A 27,959-nucleotide genomic window follows, 5' to 3' on the forward strand; every position below is an offset into this window, starting at 1 on the left:
TGACTATCACAAAGTAAAGTGCATAAGTAAAGGGGCTCGGGTAAGAGATAACCGAGGCACGCGGAGACGATGATGTATCCCGAAGTTCACACCCTTGCGGATGCTAATCTCTGTTTGGAGCGGTGTGGAGGCACAATGCTCCCCAAGAAGCCACTAGGGCCACCGTAATCTCCTCACGCCCTCGCACAATGCAAGATGCCGTGATTCCACTAAGGGACCCTTGAGGGCGGTCATCGAACCCGTACAAATGGCGACCCTTGGGGGCGGTCACCGAACCCGTACACTTTGGCAACCCTTGGGGGCGGTCACCGGTACCCGTCAAAATGCTCGGGGCGATCTCCACAACCTAATTGGAGACCCCGACGCTTGCCCGGAGCTTTACACCACAATGATTGAGCTCCGAACACCACCAACCGACTAGGGGGCCCAAGCACCCAAGATAAACAAGCTCAAGGGCACCAAGCACCCAAGAGTAATAAGCTTCTCAACTTGTAACTTCCACGTATCACGTGGAGAACTCAAACCGATGCACCAAATGCAATGGAAAGGGCACACGGAGTGCCCAAGTCCTTCTCTCCCAAATCCCACCAAAACAACTAATGCTAGGGAGGAAAATGAGAGGAAGAACGAAGGAAGAACACGAAGAACTCCAAGATCTAGATCCAAGGGGTTCCCCTCACTTAGAGGAGAAAATGATTGGTGGAAATGTGGATCTAGATCTCCTCTCTCTTTTCCCTCAAAAACTAGCAAGAATCCATGGAGGGATTGAGAGTTAGCAAGCTCGAAGAAGGTCAACAATGGGGGAAGAACACGAGCTCCAAGGATAAGTCTCAATGGGGAAGAAGACCCCCTTTTATAGGTGGGGACAAAAACCAACCATTATCCCCTCACTCAGCCCGCACGACGCGGTACTACCGCGGTTGGCTGCGGTACTACCATTGCAGGTTGCGGTACTACCGCATGTGCAGCTCTGGCCAGAAGAAGGCCTGTTGCACAGGGCAACAAGCGGTAGAACTGCCAGAGCGGTACTACCGCGCGCCCCTACGGTACTACCGTAGGGCAGGCAACACTAGGCGCAGAGAAAGCACGGACGTAAAAAATTACTTCCGTACCTACTTCCGCTGAGGGAGGACCTGCGCAAAACTCCGGCACGGTACTACCGCACACGAAGAGCGGTACTACCGCGTAGGGCGCGGATGTAAAAAATTACATCCGTCCCTACTTCCGCTCATGCTGCTTAAGCCTGGCCAGAGCCCACGGTACTACCGCGCTCGCGGCGCGGTACTACCGCATAGGGCGCGGATGTAAAAAATTACATCCGCCCCTACTACCGCTCGAGCAGCTGTGCCTGGCCTGAGGCCACGGTACTACCGCTCCCACAGAGCGGTACTACCGCAAGGGCCTGCGGTACTACCGCTCCGGAGAGCAGTACTACCGCATGCCCCAGATCAGCAACACTAGGAGTCCTTCATTTTGCAGAGAAGACAACAGAGAGAAACAATAAAACCAGAACTGCCATAACTTCTGCAAATGAGCTCTGAATTGAGCAAACTCAAGCTTATTGGATACAAGACAACGAGTAGCATCCAAACAGAGAAGGTATAGTAAGAAGAGGCAGGGGAGGTATGCCTAACAAGAGAGGAGAGAAACCTTCAACAGAGAAGAACCGGCAGAACCTCCAACATCGAAAACATCATAGAAGATGCATGTAAACTCCGTTTTCGATGAACTCGAGCTTGTCATGAAAATGACCAAAAGCTCCAAATCTCACAAGGATAAGAACCAAACAAGAACCAATAAAGATGATGCAAGGATGCAATGGTTTGAGCTCTCTACGAACGATACGATCAAGCAACTCATCGAGAGCCCCCCTTGATAGTACGGCAATCGATCCTATAACCCGGTCTCCCACAACTACCATGAGACCGGTAAAATAGAAAACCTATCAAGGGCAAACCTTTGCCTTGCACAAAGTCCACTTGAGCTAGATGATGACGATCTACTCCTCCTCAAGACGAACCACCTTTCTTGATTGCGTTGGCTCGATGAAGACCAGTTGATTGCTCCCCCATACTCCACTATGGGTGAGCCACTCTTTTGCTCATCTTCACAAGTCCATTGTCACCACAATGGACGGCAAGCTTCAAGCACTTGATCTCTTCATGATGCATCACTTGAACTTGCACACCGCAACCTAACCCCACAAAGAACTCTCATGAAGACCATGGGTAAGCACACAAAGCGTAATGGACAATGCTTACCATACCATGGGATCACTTGATCCCTCGATACATCTTGTGCGCTTTGTGTGTTGAATCTTTCCAACTCTCTTCATTTGAATGATGTCTTGAAGGTAGACATGAATGATCACACAATCTTTTTCTTCAAGACATGCTTGCAATAAGCTCAACACTCACATGACCAATCTTTGGATAATTCCTTAAAAGCACCGTGGTCATCACAAACTCTCATTGAAACCAACAAATGGACTTCAAGAAATGCCTATGGAAAAATCCTTCAAATATAACTCGATGCAACCATTAGTCCATAGAGAATGTCATCAATTACCAAAACCACACATGGGGGCACCGCATGTCCTTTCATCGAGGCTCTGATACCAACTTGTCACGTCCAATATGTGACCTAATCCTAAAGAACTCGAAGGTCCCACTAAGGATAGAAGCGCATATTGGAACGCTTTTGCAAGGTGGATATCATTACATTGTACCATTACAATGCCACACGAATACAACATCATCATACATAAGAGCACCATCTGACTACGGATGAAACACAAAAAGAAACTCAAACGACATCCACCCTGCTAGCCCAGGCTGCTGACCTGAAACCTATCCCGTGATCGAAGAAGAAGGAGAAGAAGAACTCAAAAACAAGCAAGCATCGCTCTCGCGTCATGAACATCGCAATACCTGTACCTTCAACTGTTGTTGTAGTAATCTATGAGCCACGAGGACTCAACAATCCCATTACCATGGGTATTAAGACTAGCAAAGCTTAATGGGTAAAGGAATCGATAAGTGGTGAGGTTGCAGCAGCGAGTAAGCATATATGGTGGCTAACATACGCAAATAAGTGTGAGAAGAGAAGCCAATGGAGTGGTCGTCAACTAGTATTGATCAAGAAGTGATCCTGGACTCCTACTTACGTTCATACATAACCCAAACCGTGTGCACTTCCCGAACTCTGCCGAAAAGAGACCATCACGGCTACACACGCGGTTGATGCATTTTAATTCGAATCTGGTGTCAAGTTTTCTACAACCGGACATTAACAAATTCCCATCTTCCACATAACCGCGGGCACGGCTCTCGAAAGTTTATACCCTGCAGGGGTGTCCCAACTTAGCCCATCACAAGCTCTCACGGTCAACAAAGGTTATTCCTTCTCCCAGGAAGACCCGATCAGTCTCGGTTACAAGACATTTCGGCAATGGTAAAACAAGACCAGCAAAGCCGCCCGAATGGGAGGACAAATCCTGATAGGAGCTGCACATATCTCGTTCTCACGGCACACTGGATAAGTCAAGCTACGAGTAAAACCAGACCTCAAGTTTCCCCGAGGTGGCCCCGCAGGTTGCTCGGTTTGGACCAACACTCTAAGGAGCACTGGCCCGGGGGGTTAAATAAACATGACCCTCGGGCTCCGGAAACCAAAGGGAAAAAGGCTTAGGTAGGCAAATGGTAAAACCAAGGTTGGGCCTTGCTGGAGGAGTTTTATTCAAAGCGAACTGTCCAGGGGGTCCCATAAATCACCCAACCGCGTAAGGAACACAAAATCAAGGAACATAACACAGGTATGACGGAAACTAGGGTGGCAAGAGTGAAACAAAACACCAGGCATAAGGCCGAGCCTTCCACCCTTTACCAAGTATATAGATGCATTAATTAAATAATAGATATTGTGATATCCCAACATAATCCTGTCCATCATGGAGCAATCTTCAACTTCACCTGCAACTAACAACGCTATAAGAGGGGCTGGGAAAAGCGGTAACATAGCCAAGCAACGGTTTGCTAGGAAGGGTGAAAAAGGTTAGAGGCTGACATGGCAATTGGGGGGCTTGAAGAACAAGTGATAGGTAGCGCAACATAGCGATAGAACGAAGCAACTTGCATAGCAATGATAGTAGTGAGATCCAGGGTGACGGTCATCTTGCCTGAAATCCCGCTAGGAAGAAGATCGAGTCCGTGAAGAAGATGAAGCCACGAAGACAAACCAAGCGTAGACGAACGAATCCTCATGATCGCAACGAAACAGGAACCAACGAGAAGGAGCACAACCGGAAAGAAGCAAACAACAAGGTAAACACACAACACATAAACATGGCATGATGCACAACCAGGTATGATGCATGACAAATACTATATGATGCTACTCATGGCAAGAGATGAAGCATACAAGAATAACACATTAAGGCAAGTTTAAATGAGGCCGGAACAACCTATAACAATTCCGGTAAGTCCTCATATGAAAATTTCGAAATTGATCCAGATCTGAATAACCCGTGTGTTCAAGTTGTTAAACAGCAAGTTGAAATGCACCAAGGTTGTCTACACGAAATTCTAGTCAAGTTACATATAAATTTCATTTAGTTCGGAGCTACGGCCTAGAAGATATGAGCAAAACAAGTTAAACATGGCATTGATGCAAAATGCATTGAAACGTCAAGCAAACACCCTCAAAACATGGATGCAACAAGGTAACATGAAACTATATGCAAAATTAAGCAAGTTTCATATAAAGCAAACTCAAAACGGAGCAACGGTTCAACACATACACATGAAACAAGTTTAAAGGACAAGCTGTCCAAAACAGCAAATATGCATCTTGCAAGCATCATGAAAATATGCTACAGCACCCCAACATTAAAAAAAGGCATGGACATGATGTACAGATAAAGCATGGGAAAACATGAACACTGAGCTATCTCTAGAAATCACTAGAACATGCTCAAAAGGACATGGCAAGATTGCAAATAATAACAGTTTCACAGACTTGGCAAAGATCACTGGACATGGCAGAAATAACATCAGGTTGCCATGTTTAGAGCTGTCAAACAACATGTCACAGCAAGCTATCATGGAAAAATGGAGCATGCCATGCTAACGCTAAAGACAAAGAACAAAACTCCCTTACTGAACTTATTCCAAAGATCAACATAAAAGATAGTAGCATCCATGCAAACATGGCAAATGATATGACAGATTCAGAATAACAGTACATGGCAGAAACTACGATAAGTAGGCATGTTGGTGAGCTTGTACAACTCACCCCAGAGAAATACATGGAATGACAAGGTGACCAACAGTAAGATGAGAATGGCAAGAGAAAGTTCATGGGGTGCAGGGACCACTAGAAAAACACATGGCAGAACTGAACTTAATGTTAACCGGCTGACAGAAACATTATTTAGAAACTTGAGAGCAAGATTCCAACAAGATACAGCAGGCCATAAGTGCAACCAAGGGCATTGATGGATAGAGCATAATATGTAGAACAAAACTTCCTTAGTGAACATCTCCAGATTACGCATGGAATGACTTGTAGCAGCAGGTTTACATAGCATCATGATATAAAAGATTCAGCCTAGCAAAACAGTAACAACAAGTATCCTACTTCACAAGCTTGATGCACTCACCACAAAGCACACAAAAATATATGGATTGCACCACTGTAGATACGGCATGATGTAGCTCAAAACTCATGTAGACATCAAGCTCATAGGATGCACACACAAAATGCAATGAAAAAGACAAATCACCAAGTTCTGTTAACAGACAGCTATTAACATCACATAGCACTCTTGCAACGATGATAAGAGCATCAAGATGAACTCAAACAAGCATCAAAGATTGTAGCTAAATGAAGAGCATCTCACAATGAACACTCTGATATATCACACGCACAAAACGGAGCCACATGCCCAAAGATATGACATGGCAAACTTGAGCACGCATTGTTAAAATTCAGGGACTTGGCCGATTTTTCAGAAGAAGAAAAACAGACGGGCGCACGGTAACTAAAACACGCACTGGGCGAGGCTCACATCGGGCCCATGGCCCGGTCGGGGCAGTTCTGAGGAAACCAGGCAGCGGTCCGGGGGCGGTTCGGCGCCGGTTCACGCGGGTCGACCCAGTTCAACCGAACCGGGCAGTTCGGTCGGTTCAGGGAGGCTCCGGCGGGTCCCACGCGAGGGCCGCCATGCACGGCAGCTCCTTCGGCGAAGCTCCAGCGATGGAGGGACAACGGGAGGCCAGGAACGGGTGCGGGGCGGCGGATCCGGCCTTCCCCCGGCCGGATCTGGCCGGAGACGGGGCCGACGAAGAGTTTGGGCATGGGGACACGGAGCTCCGGCGACCCCATGCGGCGGCACGACGAGGAGCTCCGAGATGGCGGCCATGGCGGCGGTGACCTGCGAGGGAGAGAGAGGCAGTGAGGGAGGAGGAGAGGAAAGAGAAGGTGGACGGGGCGGCGTGCGGCTCACCAGCGGCTGACGGCGAGCGCACGGGTCGGCGGCGGCGCGGCCTGGCGGGCGGGAAGGCGAAGGTGGCGGCCGGTGGTGACAGGGCTGGCACGGGAGTCGGGCGTGGGCGGCGGCGCGCGCTCGGGCCCCGATGGGATCGGGCGAGCCCCGCTCGGTCCTGGGCGGGCCGACGACAGAGGGAGGAGAGAGAGGAGGCGCGTGGACACGTGGCGAGCTCTGGTTGGCTGCGGGCGGCGATGGACATGTCCGGCGGCGGGGTGGACGCGTCCGGTGGCGCGGTGGAGGAGAAGGCTAGGGTTAGGGTATGGTTTGATCCGAAAATTCGGCGGAGAGGGCCTATTTATAGGTAGAGAGAGCTAGGAGAGTCCAAATGAGGTGCGGTTTTTGCCCACACGATCATGATCGAATGGCGGAGAGCATGGTGGGGAGTTAGATGGGCTAGGTGGGTTGTGTGAAAGGGTGCTGGGCTACAAGAGAAAAGTGGTTTCGGTTAGCTCAGTTAACTGTTGGGGCATGAAATGACCTCCAAATGGAACGAAATTTGACGGGTGGTCTACCGGTGATATACCAAGGCCACTCGGCAAATCTCGGTCTATTCCGAAAACGTTTTTATCCCGCTCACGAAACAAGGTTTGAGAGGGGCGACGGGCATGTGCGAGTGTGTCTGTGCTCAGAACTGACAACGGAGAGAACCGAGGGAACCCTAACGGATGCAAGTTTTCAAAAACATGAGGATGCAATGCATATGATGACATGGCAAAATGCAACATGCAAGCAAATGACATGGCAATGACAGCGAATAACTGGAAGACACCTGGCGCATCAGATCTGGGGCGTTACAACTCTCCTCCACTAACAAGAGATCTTGTCCCGAGATCTTAGGAATGAGACGGAAGAGAGAGAGGAAGAGGTGAAATAATACCAGAAGAAAGAAGAATAACAGAGTCGAGAGAACTCGGGTAGAAAAGAGGAATGACGAGTATGACAAGAATCAAAAGCTCATGGAAACAAGATAGACTCTGAAAGCACTCCGGTTAGAACAAGATAGAAAAGGAATAAGAATGGAAGAATTTAGGTAGCACTCCGGCCGAAAATGGAAGGATTAGAACATGAACTTCACAAGATGGGATGGCACCTGATGAGATGGCCAACGCAATGCCTCCAAAAGAATTGAAAGAATGGAATGAAAAGGACTTAGAAGGAAGGATTGAACGGAGTTGTTGAGAAAATCAACAACGAAAGAATAAGCTTGTTGTGGACTTATCAAAAACATCTCAAAACATGAGGTGAAATCATACCACAACCAATGTTTGAATAGCTGAGAAGAACAAAGAAATGCAAAACTCCATTTCAAAAGAATACGGAGAATTATTTGCACTTCGAGAGGCAAGAAGGAAAGATACTTGAGCTCCTCCAAAGAATCTTGATGAACACTTGAAGAATGAATTAAATCATGACGAGCCACCATAAGAACTCCGATAACAAAAGGATGACGAGATGAAATTGAACGATGAAAAGAATAAGATTAAAGCTTGCGGTGATATAGATGGAGGTTCCGGTGAAATGGCCGAGGAAATTTGAACTCCGGAAAGAAAAGATGAAAACACTTGGAACTAGAATTTATTCATCAAGAACAAACTCTGAAGGAAGGGATTACTCACTTGGATGAAATAAGAATAAGATTTATTGTATGCTTATCCTTCATCAAATTTAATTGATGATAAACGAATTTTGCATACTACTTATTCTTGTTGAAAAGGATTAAGGGGGGTATAGCGCAAAACTTGAGAAAGTCTTCATGAACCACCAGTAGGATTGGAAAGAACGAATGAATTAATATGATAATCAAAGAAAAAGAATCTTGAACGAACCACCGTAAGAATTCAAAATTGAATGACGAAAGAGAATGAATCACCGGGAAGAATTAGAGGAACAAATATGCTTGAGAGGATTTGGATGCAAAAGAACGAAGAGATCATGAGCTTATTAAAGAACACTTGAACGAAGCACCGGGATAATTGGATAACGGTAGCTGAAATGTGAGGACGAAGAATTCTTCTGGAACGATGGCCTCCGGTGAAAAGAAACAGAAAATAATTTCTGAAATACTCCAGATAGGTAAGAAAAAGGAATATCTGACAAATGGAATAATTTGAGAGGATAATATGAAGCTAGAACCACGAATCTTCGAGAGAACAGACACGATTTAAGAGGAACTCTTCTTCGATCTTCAAATGACGACGACAAACACCACCAAAATTACTAAGAGACTCTGGGAGAATGACAAGCGAAGAGGTTGAGCCAGCAATGAAAAGAATTTGAAAGCAATCTTGGAGAAGACATGTGACTGATGGATTCCATTCTTATGTCAACTTCGAAAAGAATTAGGAATGGCGCCGGAATAATTAGAAGAGTCAGGTAAGATCCTGGGAAAAGACCTGTGGGCTAGGGCCCACTAAAAGAAAACACCGTTGGGAAGGATTGTTGAAGAGATAGATGATGCACCGGAACAATTGAAATATTTGAATGAGGTGACAACCTCGAATTAATTCAAACGCAGACGAATCTCCTGAGATGTCTTGGGCACTCTGGAAGGATAAACTAGCGAGAGGCAAACGAGCAGGGGAAACACTTGATCCAAGGAAAAAAATATGATCAACCCGAAAAACTTGAATTGGGTCCACCGAAAAAGTCATGAAGAATGTCAAACAAAAGAGAATTCACCGGTTGAAATAATTGAGGGAAGACTGAAGAGGCTCCACACGAATGAAATTAATGCTTGAAATTGACTCAGGCTCTGGGAAGAAGAGGGTGGGAGGGCGGGAAAACAAAGGCAACTTGGAAGGGGAAAAACTGATGAATAACTTCAAGAGGAAACACCGGCTGAAATCATTGAGGAAAGAAAGCAAAGACTTTGCACCAGTAGGATGGATACTCGATTACGGACTCCGGCTTAGAGAAGAAAAAGGGGCGGGAGGGTGGGAAAAAGAAAACAACTGAGGATTGAACTTGGCAACGATGAAGAGTGATGCGGAGCATCCTATGGACATCACCATGTCAAGGGTCCATTTGACAAGTGACACGTGCCACATCTACTTGATGCATACAAAGGTGAACCATCTCCTTTACACGTGTCCACTTGTACCCTTCGAGGGTGGTATACTACTTGACCCCTCTCTCGTGTGCATACTTAGGTGTGAGAGGAGCTACACATTCATCACGGAGGAGTCCAAGCGCAAGAGAACAACTACACCATCCAAGACGGAAGCCTGGAAGCGAAGAAGGAAGCGCCAAGAAGAAGGCAGCAACTCCCAGGTGACCCCGTGCGCACGGGCCCCTCCGACCCCGTGCCCACGGGCCTCCCAGGCTGGCGGTCCTGAAGACCCCGTGCGCACGGGCGTGTACCGTGCCCACGGGACCCCCGTGTCCACGGGCCTCACGGACCCCGTGCACACGGGCCCTGGCGTCCGGTCCCTGGATACCCCGTGCGCACGGGCTCCACTTACCCCGTGCACATGGGGCCCCCTGTGCGTGGCTGTTGGGCTTGGCCCTTGTATCCCCATCTTGTCCCTAGTTACCCCTTCATCCCTTGGACCTATATATACTCCCCCTCCTCCTCCATTTAGACTTAGCTAAGGATAGATCTAAACACTAGATCCTAGCTCATGTATCTCCCCTTGTGGGATTCCTCTTGAGAGAGAAGACTCCATTGGAGTACAAGACCTCCATTGGAGAAGATCCCTAGTGGATGAAGACCCCCTTGATGGAAAGATCTATCTAGATCATCAAGCCCTCATCTCCTTCATAGGATTTGGGATGATCTCTACCATGTATCTTATTTCCCTTTGTTGTTCATGTACCTTGTGGATCTTATGTGTTTGATTGTCTAGTGGATGTGTGATTTGACTTGTTCTTGAGTGTTCCTCTTGTTTTCCCTCTTTTGTTCATCTTGTTCTTGGGGATTCCCCTCCAATTCGTGAAAGATCTTCCCCATAGGGTTCCACCCTACATCAAAGAGGCTCGAGTCAACTTGACGAGAAATGCACCGGATGAAAAGAGCTGAGAACCAACGCTCGGAAAACCCACTGCATGATCCTAAAGAAAAATATTGAAGGGGAAGAGGAGTAACTCAAAACACCTATGTCAAGATTCCTCACCAGAGCGACGAAGGGGATGAGGAGTAAAAAGAATTCCTAATCTCCAATATAACTAGACTCAGAAATAGTTTTCTTCTAGACTCGACAACGGCCAACTACACGATCAATCAAGGGGGCTCCTATGGTCGGTCGAGGCTCTGATACCAACTTGTCACGCCCAATATGCGACCCTATCCTAAAGGAACTCGAAGGTCCCACTAAGGATAGAAGCGCATATTGGAGACGCTTTTGCAAGGTGGATATCATTACATCGTACCATTACATAATAGTTGGGGATACATACAAGAGGCATACAATGCCACACGAATACGACATCATCATACATAAGAGCACCATCCGACTACGGATGAAACACAAATAGAAACTCAAACGACATCCACCCTGCTAGCCCAGGCTGCCGACCTGGAACCTATCTCTTGATCAAAGAAGAAGCAGAAGAAGAACTCCAAAACAAGCAAGCATCGCTCTCGCTTCATGAACATCGCAATCCTTGTACCTGCAACTGTTGTTGTAGTAATCTATGAGCCACGAGGACTCAGCAATCCCATTACCATGGGTATCAAGACTAGCAAAGCTTAATGGGTAAATGAATGGATAAGTGGTGAGGTTGCAGCAGCGACTAAGAATATACGGTGGCTAACATACACAAATAAGAGCGAGAAGAGAAGCCAACAGAACGGTCGTCAACTAGTATTGATCAAGAAGTGATCCTGAACTCTGATGACCCACAAGTATAGGGGATCTATCGTAGTCCTTTCGATAAGTAAGAGTGTCGAACCGAACGAGGAGCAAAAGGAAATGATAAGCGGTTTTTAGCAAGGTATTCTCTGCAAGTACTGAAATAAGTGGTAACAGATAGTTTTGTGATAGGATAAATTGTAACGAGTAACAAGTAACAAAAGTAAATGAAGTGCAGCAAGGTGGCCCAATCCTTTTTGTAGCAAAGGACAAGCCTGGACAAACTCTTATAATAGGAAAAGGGCTCACGAGGACACATGAGAATATCGTCAAGCTAGTTTTCATCACGCTCATATGATTCGCGTTCGATACTTTGATAATTTGATATGTGGGTGGACCGGTGCTTGGATACTGCCCTTACTTCGACAAGCATCCCACCTATGATTAACCTCTATTGCAAGCATCCGCAACTACAACAAAAGTATTAAGGTAAACCTAACCATAGAATGAAACATATGGATCCAAATCAGCCCCTTACGAAGCAACACATAAACTAGGGTTTAAGCTTCTGTCACTCTAGCAACCCATCATCTACTTATTACTTCCCAATGCCTTCCTCTAGGCCCAAATAATGGTGAAGTGTTATGTAGTCGACGTTCACATAACACCACTAGAGGTTAGACAACATACATCTTATCAAAATATCAAACGAATACCAAATTCACATGACTACTAACAGCAAGACTTCTCCCTTGTCCTCAGGAACAAACGTAACTACTGACAAAGCATATTCATGTTCATAATCAGAGGGGTAATAATGTGCATAAAGGATCTAAACATATGATCTTCCACCAAATAAACCAACTAGCATCAACTACAAGGAGTAATCAACACTACTAGCAACCTACTAGCACCAATCCCGGACTTGGAGACAAGAATTGGATACAAGAGATGAACTAGGGTTTGGAGATGAGATGGTGCTGGTGAAGATGTTGATGGAGATTGCCCTCTCCCGATGAGAGGAGCGTTGGTGATGACGATGATGATGATTTCCCCCTTCCGGAGGGAAGTGTCCCCGGCAGAACAGCTCTGCCGGAGCCCTAGATTGGTTCCGCCAAGGTTCCGCCTCGTGGCGGCGGAGTCTCGTCCCGAAAGGTTCTCTTCTATTTTTTTCTCATCGAAAGACTTCATATGGGAGAAGATGGGTGTCCGAGATCCACCAGGGGGCCCACGAGGTAGGGGGCGTGCCCAGGGGGTGCCCCCACCCTCGTGAGCAGGGTGTGGGCCCCCTAGCCTTCATCTTTGGCGACGATTTTTCTTTATTTATTTTCAGGTATTCTTTGGAGTTTCAGGACTTTTGGAGTTGCGCAGAATAGTCCTTCAATATTTGCCCTTTTTCCAGCCCAGAATTCCAGCTGCCGGCATTCTCCCTCTTCATGTAAACCTTGTAAAATAAGAGAGAATAGCCATAAGATTGTGACATAACGTGAAATAACAGCCCATAATGCAATAAATATTAACATAAAAGCATGATGCAAAATGGACGTATCAACTCCCCCAAGCTTAGACCTCGCTTGTCCTTAAGCGAAAAGCCGATAACAATAAATATGTCCTCATGTTTAGAGGTAGAGGCATCAATAAAAATAAAATACGGACATGAAGGCATCATGATTATTTCATAACAGCAACATATATAGATTTTGTCATATGATTACTCATGTTCAAGTGATGATCTTTTCACAAAGCCAAAATATGAATCAGAAACCTTATTGGGCCCCAACAATTATAACCTCAGTCATTGAAGCAATTGCAATTTATCATAACATCGGAAAGAGTCTATGTTAGAGCTTAAAAGCAAGTCCACATACTCAACTATCACTTAGTCCTTCATAATTTCTAACACTCAGGTGATACTTGTGGTTACGGAGTTTTAATCGAACACAGAGAAAGATAGGGGCTTATAGTTTTTTCCCCATAACCTTTTATCTCAAGGGTAATGTCAACAATAATAATCCACGCTCCCCCACATCCAATTAGATATATATATCATGTTCTTTCCAACATGTTGAGCTTGCGAAAGGATAAAACGAAAAAGGAAAGGTGAAGATCACCGTGACTCTTGCATAAGGTAGAGGATAATAATAAAAGATAGGCCCTTCGCAGAGGGAAGCAGAGGTTGTCATGCACGTTTACGGTTGATGCACAAAATCTTAATGCAAAAGAACTTCACTTTATATTGCCCCTTGTATGTGAACCTTTATTATGCAGTCCGTCACTTTTATTGCGTCCACAACAAGTTCGTACAAAGTTTATTTTCTCCTCACTAATAAGTCATGCATATTTAGAGAGCAATTTTTATTGCTTGCACCGATGACAACTTACTTGAAGGATCTTACTCAATCCATAGGTAGATATGGTGGACTCTCATGGCAAAACTGGTTTAAGGGTATTTGGAAACACAAGTAGTATTTCTACTTAGTGCTGAGAATTGGCTAGCATGAGGGGGAAAGGCAAGCTCAACACGGTAGAGGAACCATGACAACATACTTTATCTCAGATGTAAGGAAACATAACTCATTAAGTTGTCTTCCTTGTCCAACATCAACTCTTTAGCATGTCATATTTTAATGAGTGCTCCCAATCATAAAAGATGTCAATGATAATATATCTATATGTGAAACCCCTCTTTCCTTATTACTTCCTATTAATTGCAACGATGACCAAAGCTATATTTGCCAACTCCCAACAACTTTAAATCATCATACTTTTTCTATGTGGAGTCATTACTTTCACTAAGATCAATATGAACTCTTTGATTCCTTCTATTCTTTTTCTTCTAATCACCCAAGATCATGGCAAGATACTCAAGCCCTTGACTCAACACTAATCTTTATTATATAGCTCACGGACTCGATTACAAAGAAGGATCATAAAGCTAAACTCAAAACTAGATCATGCCATGACTTTATTCTACTAAATCAAGATACTACTAATAGGATCGAACTAAGAAAAACGGTAAAGATAGGAGTTGTGATGGTGATACGATACCAGGGCAGCTCCCCCAAGCTTGGCAGTTGCCAAGGGGCGTGCCCATACCCAGATGATTATTTCTCCTTCTTTGTTGTTGGTGTAATATTCTTGGTGATAATTCCCCTCAAGATACGGTTCTCCTCCTCAAGCTTATTGGCTTGCTGCTTGAGGTCCATTATTTCCTTGCGAAGCTTTCCTGTTATGGCTAAAGCTCCTTTTACCCAAGGGTGTTGCATAGCTGCAGGAGAACCAGAGATACTTCTCCTCATATTTTCATAGGAAAGAAATTTAACATTGGAAGGGATAGCCGAGTTTGGAATAGCTGAGCTCTGTAGTTCCCCCATCGTAAACCCAGCTCGGAAGCGAGAGGTGACTTCTTGATCCTCCATGGCATCTACCCTCATCAGGTCGGCCTCCATCTCTTCCTCCGTTGCTGGCCCAAAGTGGTCAGCGTCGCTGTTTGCCCTTGGTTCCGGTGCCGGATTAGATACCCGGCTCTCCCCGAATGACTCTTGAGAAGACATCTTGCTCTTATCTGCAGCAACAACAGCTCGAAACAAAAACAGAGGACATTTGCGTGATACGGGAGTCAAAACCTTCGGGAGTATATATAATGAATTTTTACCGACCAAAATATGTATCGTGCAAGGAAACGGAGTCCGGAGGGCACACGAGGTGCTCACGAGGTAGGGGGGCGTGCCCGGGGGGTAGGGCGTGCCCTCCACCCTCGTGGAGGCCTCGTGTCCTCCCCGGACTGCTACTTATTTTTCTATTTTTCTAAATATTCCAAAACGGAGAAATATTGCCTTTAAAATTGTTTTTGAGTCGGTTTACTTACCGTACCACATACCTATTCCTTTTCGGAGTCTGGAACATTCTGGAAAGTGTCCCTTATGTATTCCTCCGGGGTTACGGTTTCAATAATATTAGTTTCAACATTTATGGGATTACCTGAAATATAGTGTTTGATCCTTTGACCGTTTACCACCTTCGGATTTGTGCCTGCGAAGTTGTTGATTTTTATGGCACCGGAACGATAGACCTCCTCGATAACATAGGGGCCTTCCCATTTGGAGAGAAGTTTTCCTACAAAAAATCTTAAATGAGAGTTGTATAGTAATACATAATCACCTACATTAAACTCACGCTTTTGTATCCTTTTGTCATGCCACCTTTTAACTTTTTCTTTAAACAACGTGGCATTTTCATAAGCTTGGGTTCTCCATTCATCAAGTGAGCTAATATCAAATAACCTCTTCTCACCGGCAAGTTTGAAATCATAGTTGAGCTCTTTAATAGCCCAATAAGCCTTATGTTCTAGTTCGAGAGGTAAGTGGCAAGCTTTTCCATAAACCATTTTATACGGAGACATACCCATAGGATTTTTGTATACAGTTCTATAGGCCCATAATGCGTCATTCAGTTTCTTGGACCAATTCTTTCTGGACCTATTGAAAGTCTTTTGCAAAATTAATTTGAGCTCTCTATTGCTCAATTCTACTTGACCACTAGACTGCGGGTGATAAGGAGATGCAATTCTATGATTAACGTCGTATTTAGCAAGCATCTTACGGAAAGAACCATGAATAAAGTATGAACCACCATCAGTCATTAAGTATCTAGGGACTCCAAACCTCGGAAAAATAACTTCCTTAAGCATTTTAATAGAAGTGTTATGATCAGCACTACAAGTTGGAATAGCTTTTACCCACTTAGTAACGTAATCAACAGCAACTAAAATATGAGTGTAACCATTAGAGGCAGGAAAATGTCCCATATAATCAAAGCCCCAAACATCAAATGGCTCAATAACAAGTGAATAATTCATGGGCATTTCTTGATGCCTACTAATATTACCAATTCTTTGACATTCATCGCAAGATAAAACAAACTTACGGGCATCCTTGAAGAGAGTAGGCCAATAAAAACCGGATTGCAATACCTTATGTGTAGTTCCGGCGTGGTGTCCTCCATAGGCCTCGGAGTGACACTTGTGTAGGATCTGTTCCTGTTCATGCTCAGGTACACAACGTCTAATAACACCATCTACTCCTTCTTTATAAAGATGTGGGTCATCCCAAAAGTAATGTCGCAAGTCATAGAAAAACTTTTTCTTTTGTTGGTATGTGAAGCTAGGTGGTATAAATTTAGCAACAATATAATTAGCATAATCAGCATACCATGGAGTGCTACGAGAAGTACTTATGACATTTAATTGCTCATCAGGAAAGCTATCATCAATAGGTAGTGGGTCATCAAGAACATTCTCTAGCCTAGACAAGTTGTCTGCAACGGGGTTCTCAGCTCCTTTTCTATCAACAATATGTAAATCAAATTCTTGAAGCAAGAGAACCCATCTAATGAGTCTAGGTTTTGCATCTTTCTTTTCCATAAGATGTTTAATAGCAGCATGATCTGTGTGAATAGTTACTCTTGAGTCAACAATATAGGGTATGAATTTATCACAAGCAAATACAACCGCTAAAAGTTCCTTTTCGGTAGTAGCATAATTTCTTTGAGCATTGTCTAGAGTCTTACTAGCATAATGGATAACATTCAGTTTCTTATCAACTCTTTGCCCTAGAACAGCACCTACAGCATAATCACTAGCATCACACATAATCTCAAAGGGTAAATTCCAATCAGGGAGCTGAACAACAGGTGTAGAGACTAATGCTTTCTTAAGTATTTCAAATGCTTCTACACAATCATCATCAAAGACAAATGGTACATATTTTTGTAATAAATTCGTCAGAGGCCGAGAGATTTTTGAGAAGTCCTTAATGAACCTCCTATAAAATCCGGCGTGACCAAGGAAACTTCTTATACCTTTGATGTCCTTGGGACATGGCATCTTTTCAATAGCATCAACCTTGGCTTTATCAACTTCAATACCTCTTTCAGAAACTTTGTACCCCAAGACAATACCTTCATTCACCATAAAGTGGCACTTTTCCCAATTCAAGACAAGATTAGTTTCTTCACATCTCTGCAAAACTCGAGCAAGATTGCTCAAGCAATCATCAAAAGAGGAACCATAGACGGAAAAGTCGTCCATGAAAACCTTACAAATTTTCTCACAGAAGTCAGAGAATATAGCCATCATGCATCTTTGAAAGGTAGCAGGTGCATTACATAAACCAAAAGGCATACGTCTATAAGCAAAAGTACCAAAAGGGCATGTAAAAGTAGTCTTTGATTGATCTTTAGCCGACACAAGTATTTGAGAAAAAACAGAATAACCATCTAGAAAGCAATAATGTGTATGTTTGCATAATCTTTCTGGCATTTGATCAATAAAAAGTAAGGGGTAATGATCTTTCTTAGTAGCCTTATTTAATTTGAGGAAATCAATTACCATCCTATAACCCGTGATAATCCTTTGCGGAATCAATTCATCTTTATCATTAGGGACAACAGTAATACCTCCCTTCTTAGGGACACAATGGACATGACTTACCCACTGACTATCAGCAACGGGATAAATTATACCTGCCTCCAGAAGCTTGAGTATTTCTTTTCTTACTACTTCTTTCATTTTAGGATTCAAACATCGTTGAGGATCACGAACTGGTTTGGCCTCTGCTTCCAAATTTATTTTATGTTGACATAGAGTGGGGCTGATGCCCTTAAGATCATCCAGAGTATATCCAATAGCGGCACGATGCTTCTTCAGAGTTTTCAATAATCTTTCTTCTTCATGCTCTGAAAGGTTAGGGCTAATAATGACAGGTATATTTTCTTTTCATCAAGATAAGCATATTTAAGATTATCACGCAACGGTTTAAGCTCAAACACGGGATCACCCTTGGGTGGAGGAGGATCCCCTAGGATTTCAACAGGCAAATTGTGTTGCAGAATAGGTGCCTGTTTAAAGAATACTTCATCTATTTCCCTTCTTTCATTCATGAACATATCATTTTCATGGTCTAGCAAATAGTGTTCTAAAGCATCACTAGGAGGTACGGCAATAGAAGCTAGACCAATAATTTCATCCTTACTAGGCAATTCTTCCTCATGGTGTTGTTTAATAAATTTAGAGAAATTAAACTCATGAACCATATCATCCAAGCCAACAGTAACAACATTCTTTTCACAATCTATCTTAGCATTAACAGTACGCAAGAAGGGTCTACCAAATATAATGGGACAAAAGCTATCTTGTGGAGAACCAAGAACAAGAAAATCAGTGGGATATTTGGTTTTCCCACACAAGACTTCAACATCTCTAACAATTCCCATTGGAGATATAGTATCTCTATTGGCAAGTTTAATTGTAACATCAATTTCCTCTAACTCAGCAGGTGCAATCTCATGCATAATTTCTTTGTATAAACCAATGGGTATAACACTAGCACTAGCACCCATATCACATAAGCCATGATAACAATGATCTCCTATTTTAACAGAAATAACAGGCACGCCTACCACGGGTCTATGTTTATCTCTATCACAGGGTTTAGCAATTCTAGCAGTTTCACCAGTGAATTGAATAACATGCCCATCAATATTATCAGACAAGAGATCTTTAACAATAGCAATATTGGGTTCTACTTTGACTTGCTCAGGAGGTGTATAAGTCCTGGTATTGCTTTTACGAACAACAGTTGAAGCTTTAGCATGATCCTTCATTCTAACAGGGAAAGCTGGTTTCTCAACATAAGAAGTAGGAACGATAGGATCATTATAAGTGACAATCTTTTCTTCAACTTTAATAGGTGCAGCTACTTTTACTTCTATGGGAGGATGATATTTAAACCACTTCTCCTTGGGGAGATCAACATAAGTAGCAAAAGATTCACAAAAAGAAGCTACTATCTCAGAGTCAAGTCCATATTTAGTGCTAAACTTACGGAAAATATCGGTATCCATAAAAGATTTAATACAATCAAACTTAGGTGCCATACCTGACTCCTTACCTTTGTCGAGGTCCCAATCTTCAGAGTTGTGTTTAATTCTATCCAATAAATTCCATCCAAATTCAATAGACTTCATCATAAAAGAGCCAACACAAGAAGTATCGAGCATGTTGCGATTATTATCAGAAAACCGAGCATAAAAATTCTGGAGAATTGTCAATTTTGAGAGCTCATGATTGGGGCATGAATATAACATTGATTTAAGCCTCCCCCAAGCTTGAGCGATGCTTTCTCCTTCGCGAGGCCAAAAATTATATATATAATTGCGATCATGATGAACAAGATGCATAGGGTAATACTTTTGATGAAGTTCCAATTTCATTCTTTTATGGTTCCATGATCTTGTATCATCACATAGCCTATACCATGTCAATGCGTCTCCCTCCAAAGATAAAGGGAAAACCTTCTTCTTAACAATATCATCGGGTATACCTGCAAGCTTAAATAGTCCACAAATATCATCCACAAAGCGTAGATGTTCATCAGGATGCTCTGTTCCATCTCCTGCAAAAGTGTTAGCTAGCAGTTTTTCCATCATACCCGAAGGAATCTCAAAAGCAGTTTCATCTTCAATAGATTCAGTAGGTTCAGTAGGTTGAGGAGAAACTCTTGGCTCAACTGGACGGGGTGAAGATACCCCGAACAAGCCCCTCAAACAATTACTTTCCATAGTAACAAGTGACAGAAAATTTCATCACACTAAATAAATTTTTCCTTACCAAATTCCACCTACCAAAGGCACTTCACTCCCCGGCAACGGTGCTAGAAAAGAGTCTTGATGACCCACAAGTATAGGGGATCTATCATAGTCCTTTCGATAAGTAAGAGTGTCGAACCCAACGAGGAGCAGAAGGAAATGATAAGCGGTTTTCAGCAAGGTATTCTCTGTAAGTACTGAAATAAGTGGTAACAGATAGTTTTGTGATAGGATAAATTGTAATGAGTAACAAGTAACAAAAGTAAATAAAGTGCAGCAAGGTGTCCCAATCCTTTTTGTAGCAAAGGACAAGCCTGGGCAAACTCTTATAATAGGAAAAGCGCTCCCGAGGACACATGAGAATATCGTCAGCTAGTTTTCATCACGCTCACATGATTTGCGTTCGATACTTTGATAATTTGATATGTGGGTGGACCGGTGCTTGGATACTGCCCATACTTGGACAAGCATCCCACTTTTGATTAACCTATATTGCAAGCATCCGCAACTACAACAAAAGTATTAAGGTAAACCTAACCATAGCATGAAACATATGGATCCAAATCAGCCCCTTACGAAGCAACGCACTAGGGTTTAAGCTTCTGTCACTCTAGCAACCCATCATCTACTTATTACTTCCCAATGCCTTCCTCTAGGCCCAAATAATGGTGAAGTGTTATGTAGTCGACATTCACATAACACCACTAGAGGTTAGACAACATACATCTTATCAAAATATCAAACGAATACCAAACATGACTACTAATAGCAAGACTTCTCCCTTGTCCTCAGGAACAAATGTAACTACTCAAAGCATATTCATGTTCATAATCAGAGGGGTAATAATGTGCATAAAGGATCTGAACATATGATCTTCCACCAAATAAACCAACTAGCATCAACTACAAGGAGTAATCAACACTACTAGCAACCTACTAGCACCAATCCCGGACTTGGAGACAAGAATTGGATACAAGAGATGAACTAGGGTTTGGAGATGAGATGGTGCTGGAGAAGATGTTGATGGAGATTGCCCTCTCTCGATGAGGGGAGCGTTGGTGATGACGATGGTGATGATTTCCCCCTCCCGGAGGGAAGTGTCCCCAGCAGAACAGCTCTACCAGAGCCCTAGATTGGTTCCGCCAAGGTTCCGCCTCGTGGCGGCGGAGTCTCGTCCAGAAAGGTTCTCTTCTATTTTTTCTCATCGAAAGACTTCATATGGGAGAAGATGGGCGTCAGAGAGCCACCAGGGGGCCCACGAGGTAGAGGGGCACCCCCCACCCTCGTGAGCAGGGTGTGGCCCCCTGGCCTTCATCTTTGGCGACGATTTTTATTTATTTATTTTAAGGTATTCCATGGAGTTTCAGGACTTTTGGAGTTGCGCAGAATAGTCCTTCATTATTTGCTCCTTTTCCAGCCCAGAATTCCAGCTGCCGGCATTCTCCCTCTTCATGTAAACGTTGTAAAATAAGAGAGAATAGCCATAAGTATTGTGACATAACGTGAAATAACAGACCATAATGCAATAAATATTGACATAAAAGCATGATGCAAAATGGACGTATCAAACTCCTACTTACGTTCATACATAACCCAAACCGTGTTCACTTCCCAAACTCCGCTGAAAAGAGACAATCACGGCTACACACGCGGTTGATGCATTTTAATTTGAATCTGGTGTCAAGTTTTCTACAACCGGACATTAACAAATTCCCATCTGCCATATAACCACGGGCACGGCTCTCAAAAGTTTATACCCTGCAGGGGTGTCCCAACTTAGCCCATCACAAGCTCTCACGGTCAACGAAGGATATTCCTTCTCCCAGGAAGACCCGATCAGTCTCGGAATCCCGGTTTACAAGACATTTCGATAATGGTAAAACAAGACCAGCAAAGCCGCCCGAATGTGCCGAAAAATCCTGATAGGAGCTGCACATATTTCGTTCTCAGGGCACACCGGATAAGTCAAGCTACGGGTAAAACCAGACCTCAAGTTTCCCCGAGGTGGCCCTGCAGGTTGCTCGGTTCTGACCAACACTCGAAGGAGCACTGGCCCGGGGGGGGGTTAAATAAACATGACCCTCGGGCTCAAGAAACCCAAGGGAAAAAAGGCTTAGGTAGGCAAATGGAAAAACCAAGGTTGGGCCTTGCTGGAGGAGTTTTATTCAATGCGAACTGTCAAGGGGGTCCCATAAATCACCCAACTGCGTATGGAACGCAAAATCAAGGAACATAACACCGATATGATGGAAACTAGGGCGGCAAGAGTGAAACAAAACACTAGGCATAAGGCCGAGCCTTCCACCCTTTACCAAGTATATAGATGCATTAATTAAATAAGAGATATTGTGATATCCCGACATAATCATGTCCATCATGGAGCAATCTTCAACTTCACCTGCAACTAACAATGCTATAAGAGGGGCTGAGCAAAGCAGTAACATAGCCAAGCAACGGTTTGCTAGGAAGGGTGAAAAAGGTTAGAGGCTGACATGGCAATTGGGTGGCTTGAAGAACAAGTGATAGGAAGCGCAGCATAGCGATAGAACGAAGCAACTAGCATAGCAATGATAGTAGTGAGATCCAGGGTGATGGTCATCTTGCTTGAAATCCCGCTAGGAAGAAGATCGAGTCCATGAAGAAGATGAAGCCACGAAGACAAACCAAGCATAGACGAACGAATCCTCACGATCGCAACGAAATAGGAACTAACAAGAAGGAGAACAACCGGAAAGAAGCAAACAACAAGGTAAACACACAACACATAAACATGGCATGATGCACAACCAGGTATGATGCATTACGAAGGCTATATGAGTCTACTCATGGCAAGAGATGAAGCATACAAGAATAACACATCAAGGCAAGTTTAAATGTGGCCGGAACAACCTATAACAATTCCGGTAAGTCCTCATATGCAAATTTCGAAATTGATCTAGAGCTGAATAACCCTTGTGTTCAAGTTGTTAAACATCAAGTTAACATGCACCAAGGTGATCTACACGAAATTCTAGTCAAGTTACATATAAAGTTCATTTAGTTCGGAGCTACGGCCTAGAAGATATGAGCAAAACAAGTTAAACATGGCATTGATGCAAAATGCATTCAAACATCAAGCAAACACCCTCAAAACATGGATGCAACAAGGTAACATGAAACTATATGCAAAATTAAGCAATTTTCATATAAAGCACACTGAAAATGGAGCAACGGTTCAACACATACACATGAAACAAGCTTAAAGGACAAGTTGTCCAAAACAGCAACTAGACATCTTGCAAGCATCATGAAAATATGCTACAGCACCCCAACATGAAAACTAAAGGCATGGACATGATGTACAGATAAAGCATGACAAAACATGAACACTGATCTATCTCCAGAAATCATTAGAACATGCTCAAAAGGACATGGCAAGATTGCAAATAATAACAGATTCACAGACTTAGCAGAAATCACCAGAAATCATTAGAACATGCTCAAAAGGACATGGCAAGATTGCAAATAATAACAGATTCACGGACTTAGCAGAAATCACTGGACATGGCAAAAATAACATCAGGTTGCAATGTTTAGAGCTATCAAACAACATGTTACAGCAAGCTATCATGGAAATATAGAGCATGGCATGCTAACACTAAATACAAAGAACAAAAGTCCCTTAGTGAACTTATTCCAAAGTTCGACAGAAAAGATAGTAGCATCCATGCAAACATGGCAAATGATATGACAGATTCAGAATAACAGTACATGGCAGCAACAACGATAAGTAGGCATGTTAGTGAGCTTGTACAATTCACCATAGAGCAATACATGGCATGAAAAGGTGACCAACAGTAATATGACATATTTATGAAGCTAAGCATTGCAAGAGAAAGTTCATGGGGTGCATGGACCACTAGAAAAACACATGGCGAAACTGAACTTAATGTTAACAGGCTGACAGAAACATTATTTAGCAATTTGAAAGCAAGATTACAACAATATACATCAGGCCATAATTGAAACCAAGGACATGGATGGATAGAGGATAACATGTAGAACAAAACTTCCTTAGTGAACATCTCCAGATTATGCATACAATGACTTGTAGCAGCAGGTTTACGTAGCGTCATGATATAACAGATTAAGCCTAGCAAAACAGTAACAACAAGTACCCTACTTCACAAGCTTGATGCACTCACCACACGGTACACAAAAATACATGGATTGCACCACTGTAAAGATGGCGTGATGTAGCTCAAAATTCATGTAGACATCAAGCTCATAGGATGGACGCACAAAATGCAATGAAAAAGACAAATCACCAAGTTCTGTTAACAGGCAGCAGTTAACATCATATAGCACTCTTGCAACGATGATAAGAGCATCAAGATGAACTCAAACAAACATGTCACAATCGAACAAAATCAAGATCATCTCACAATGAACATTCGGATATATCACACGCACAAAATGAGCCACATGCCCAAAGATAGGACATGGCAAACTTGAGCACGTATTGTTAAAATTCAGGGACTTGGCTGAATTTCAGAAGAAAAAAAACTGACGGGCGCACGGTAACTAAAACACGCACTGGGCGAGGGATAGGTGTGGGGGCTCACATCGGGCCTGTGGGCCGCTCGGGGCGGTTCTGAGGAAACCGGGCAGCGGTCCAAGGGCGGTTCAATGCCGGTTCACGCGGGTCGACCCGGTTCAGCCGAACTGGGCGGTTCGGTCGGTTGAGGGCGGCTCCGGAAGGTCCCACATGAGGGCACATGGGCGCGGCGGCTCCTCCGGCGAAGCTCCGGTGACGGAGGGACAGCGGGAGGCCAGGAACGGGTGCGAGGCAGCGGATCCGGCCGTCCCCGGCCGGATCTGGACGAAGACGGGGCCGGCGGAGAGTTTGGGCGTAGGGGCGTGGAGATCCGGCGACCCCATGCGGCAGCGCGACGGTCGGGGGCAACCAGGAGCTCCGGGACGGCGGCCATGGCGGCGGCAACCTGCGGGGGAGAGAGAGGCAGTGAGGGAGGAGGAGAGGAAAGAGAAGGAGGACGGGGCGGCGCGCGGCTCACCAGCGGCTCGCGGCGAGCGCAAAAATTCGGGGGAGAGGGACTATTTATAGGTAGAGGGAGCTAGGAGAGTCCAAATGAGGTGCGGTTTTCGCCCACACGATCGTGATCGAACGGCGGAGAGCATGGAGGGGAGTTAGATGGGCTAGGTGGGCTATGTGAAAGGGTGATGGGCTGCAAGAGGAAAGGGGTTTCGGTTAGCTCGGTTAACCGTTGGGGCATCAAACGACCTCCAAATGGAACGAAATTTGATGGGTGGTCTATCGGTGATACACCAAGGCCAGTCGGCAAATATCGGCCCATTCCGAGAATGTTTTTATCCCGCTCACAAAACAAGGTCTGAGAGGGGCAATGGGCGCGTGCGAGTGTGTCTGTGCTCAGGACGGACAACGGAGAGAACAGGGGGAACCCGAACGGATGCAAGTTTTGAAAAACATGAGGATGCAATGCATATGATGACATGGCAAAATGCAACACGCAAGCAAATGACATGGAAATGACGGCGAATAACTGGAAGACACCTGGCGCATCGGATCTGGGGCGTTATAGAAACACAGAGGCCTATGTTGATGATATAGTGGTGAAGTCTCGGGAGGCCAGGACCCTGATAGCAGATCTGGAGGAGATGTTTGCCAGCCTGCGCAAGGTGGATCTTCGGTGCAATCCCGAGAAGTGCGTGTTTGGGGTTCCCTCTGGCAAGCTGCTGGGCTTCTTGGTGTCACATAGAGGGATCGAGGCCAATCCGGAGAAGGTCAAGGTGATAGAGGACATGAGCCCCCCGCATACCCTGAAGGAGATGCAGAAGCTGGCGGGCTGCGTAACCTCGCTTGGGCGCTTCATTTCCAAGCTGGGGGAGCGCGCCCTCCCGTTCTTCAAGATGATGAAAAGGAAGGAACCGTTTGAGTGGACCCCAGAGGCAGACGGAACCTTTCAAGACCTCAAAAGATATCTGACCAGCCCACCAGTGATGGTGGCACCGCGCCCTCTCGAGCCCTTGGTTCACTATTGGGCAGCCACCCCTCACTCAGCCAGCGCCCCCTGGTGGTGCTAAGGAAGGAGCGCCCGTCCAAGAAACCCCATCAGGATGCACAAACATCGAGCAAGGCACAACACCGTCGGGACAATGTGACTGGGGCCTCGGCCGACCCAGTGGTCGACATTCCTCCCGAGGCTGCGGTCGACCCCACAGCCGCGGGGGCTCCCGAGGACGGACGTCGTGAAGCCATGGAAGACCTATGCCCTCATGAAGAGAAAGACTCCACTGATGTCGCCCCCTCGTCGAGCACCCTGTCTACTTTCTCAGCACGGTACTGAGGGAGGCACGGGCACGCTACCCCATGCCTCAGAAACTGTTGCTCGCACTCCTGGTCGCCTCCCGAAAACTGCGCCACTACTTTCAAGGCCACCCCATCAAGGTTGTTTTGGTGTACCCACTGGAGGGTGCTCCGGAGCCCGAACGCCGTCGGGAGAGTTGCTAAATGGAACATCGAGCTTCAGGCGTTCCATCTCGAGTTCAGCACCACCAGGGTTATCAAGGGTGCGACCCTTGCGGACTTCGTGGCCGAGTGGACTGACACTACCGACCGCGGAGTAAGCGAGGACCACTCCCTCTTGCCAGGAGATGAGGGACCAGACAGATGTATCATGTACTTTGACGGGGCATTCACGCGACAAGGCATGGGAGCAGGGGCCGTCCTCATCTCACCCACCAAGGACAAGCTCTACTATGTGGTGTAGCTCAGCTGCTAGTAGGGCGAGAAGGTCTCCAACAACATTACGGAATTCGAAGGCTTGCTCGCCGGTCTCAGGGCTGCGGTGGCGCTGGGGGTGAAGCGCCTCACCATCAAAGGCGATTCTCAGCTCCTCGTCAACTTCTCCAACAAGGAATACATGGCCAAGGACGAGCACCTGGAGGCGTACCTAGAAGAGGTGCGCAAGATGGACAAGCGGTTCATGGGCGTGGAGCTGTAGCACGTGCCGCACGGAATGAAGAAGGAGGCGGATGATATCGCCAAGAGAGCCTCCCGCAGGATCCCTCGGGAGCCGGGGGTGTTTGAGGAGCGGCTCTACAAGTTGTCTTTGGCTCCCCCACCACGACTCCAGCACCGCCTCAGGAGGACTTGCCTCAGGCACCTAAGACGGGTGCCCCAACCTGTGGCCACCCTTCGGGGGCCCGCCTGCTGCTTACGCTCGAGCCTCAGGAGGGGTGCTGGACCGAAGAGTTCAAGGCGTACCTGCTTCAAGGGACCTTGCCAAAGAAGGAGGAGGACTCCGAGCACGTGGAAAATCAGGCCATCGCGTACTGCATCCAGGATGGTGAGTTATATCGCAAGAGGCCCAATAACGTTTCATTGTGGTGCATCTCCATGGAATAGGGGCTTGAGCTACTAGCATACATACATGGTGGGGACTGCGGGCATCATTCCTCATCATGCACTCTGGTGGGCAAGGCGTTCCGCAGCAACTTTTACTGGCCCACCGCGCTCAGCGACGCCACAGAGGTGGTGCGCTCCTGTGAAGCATGCCAGTTCCACACGAAGCAAATCCACCAGCCCAAGCAGGGCCTCCAAACAATCTCGCTCACTTGGGCAGTTCGCGGTCTGGGGGCTCGCCATTTTGGGGCCGTTCCCTCAAGCGCTAGGGGGCTACCGATACCTCTACGTCGCCATCGGCAAATTCACCAAGTGGGCGGAGGTAGAAGCTATACGCACCATCCAGCTGGATGGGCCGTCAAGTTCGTCAAGGGAATCGTGAGCCGGTTCGGGGTCCCTGAACGCATCATCACCGACAACGGCTCGTAGTTCACTAGCAACCTGTTCAAAACATATTGTGCTAACCTTGGAACGCAGATATGCTACGCCTCAGTGGCGCACCCACGGAGCAACGGCCAGGCCGAGCGGGCCAATGCAGAAGTCCTAAGGG

This window comes from Triticum dicoccoides, chromosome 2B, assembly GCF_002162155.2.
Source record: "Triticum dicoccoides isolate Atlit2015 ecotype Zavitan chromosome 2B, WEW_v2.0, whole genome shotgun sequence".
NCBI classification, from domain to species: Eukaryota; Viridiplantae; Streptophyta; class Magnoliopsida; order Poales; family Poaceae; genus Triticum; species Triticum dicoccoides.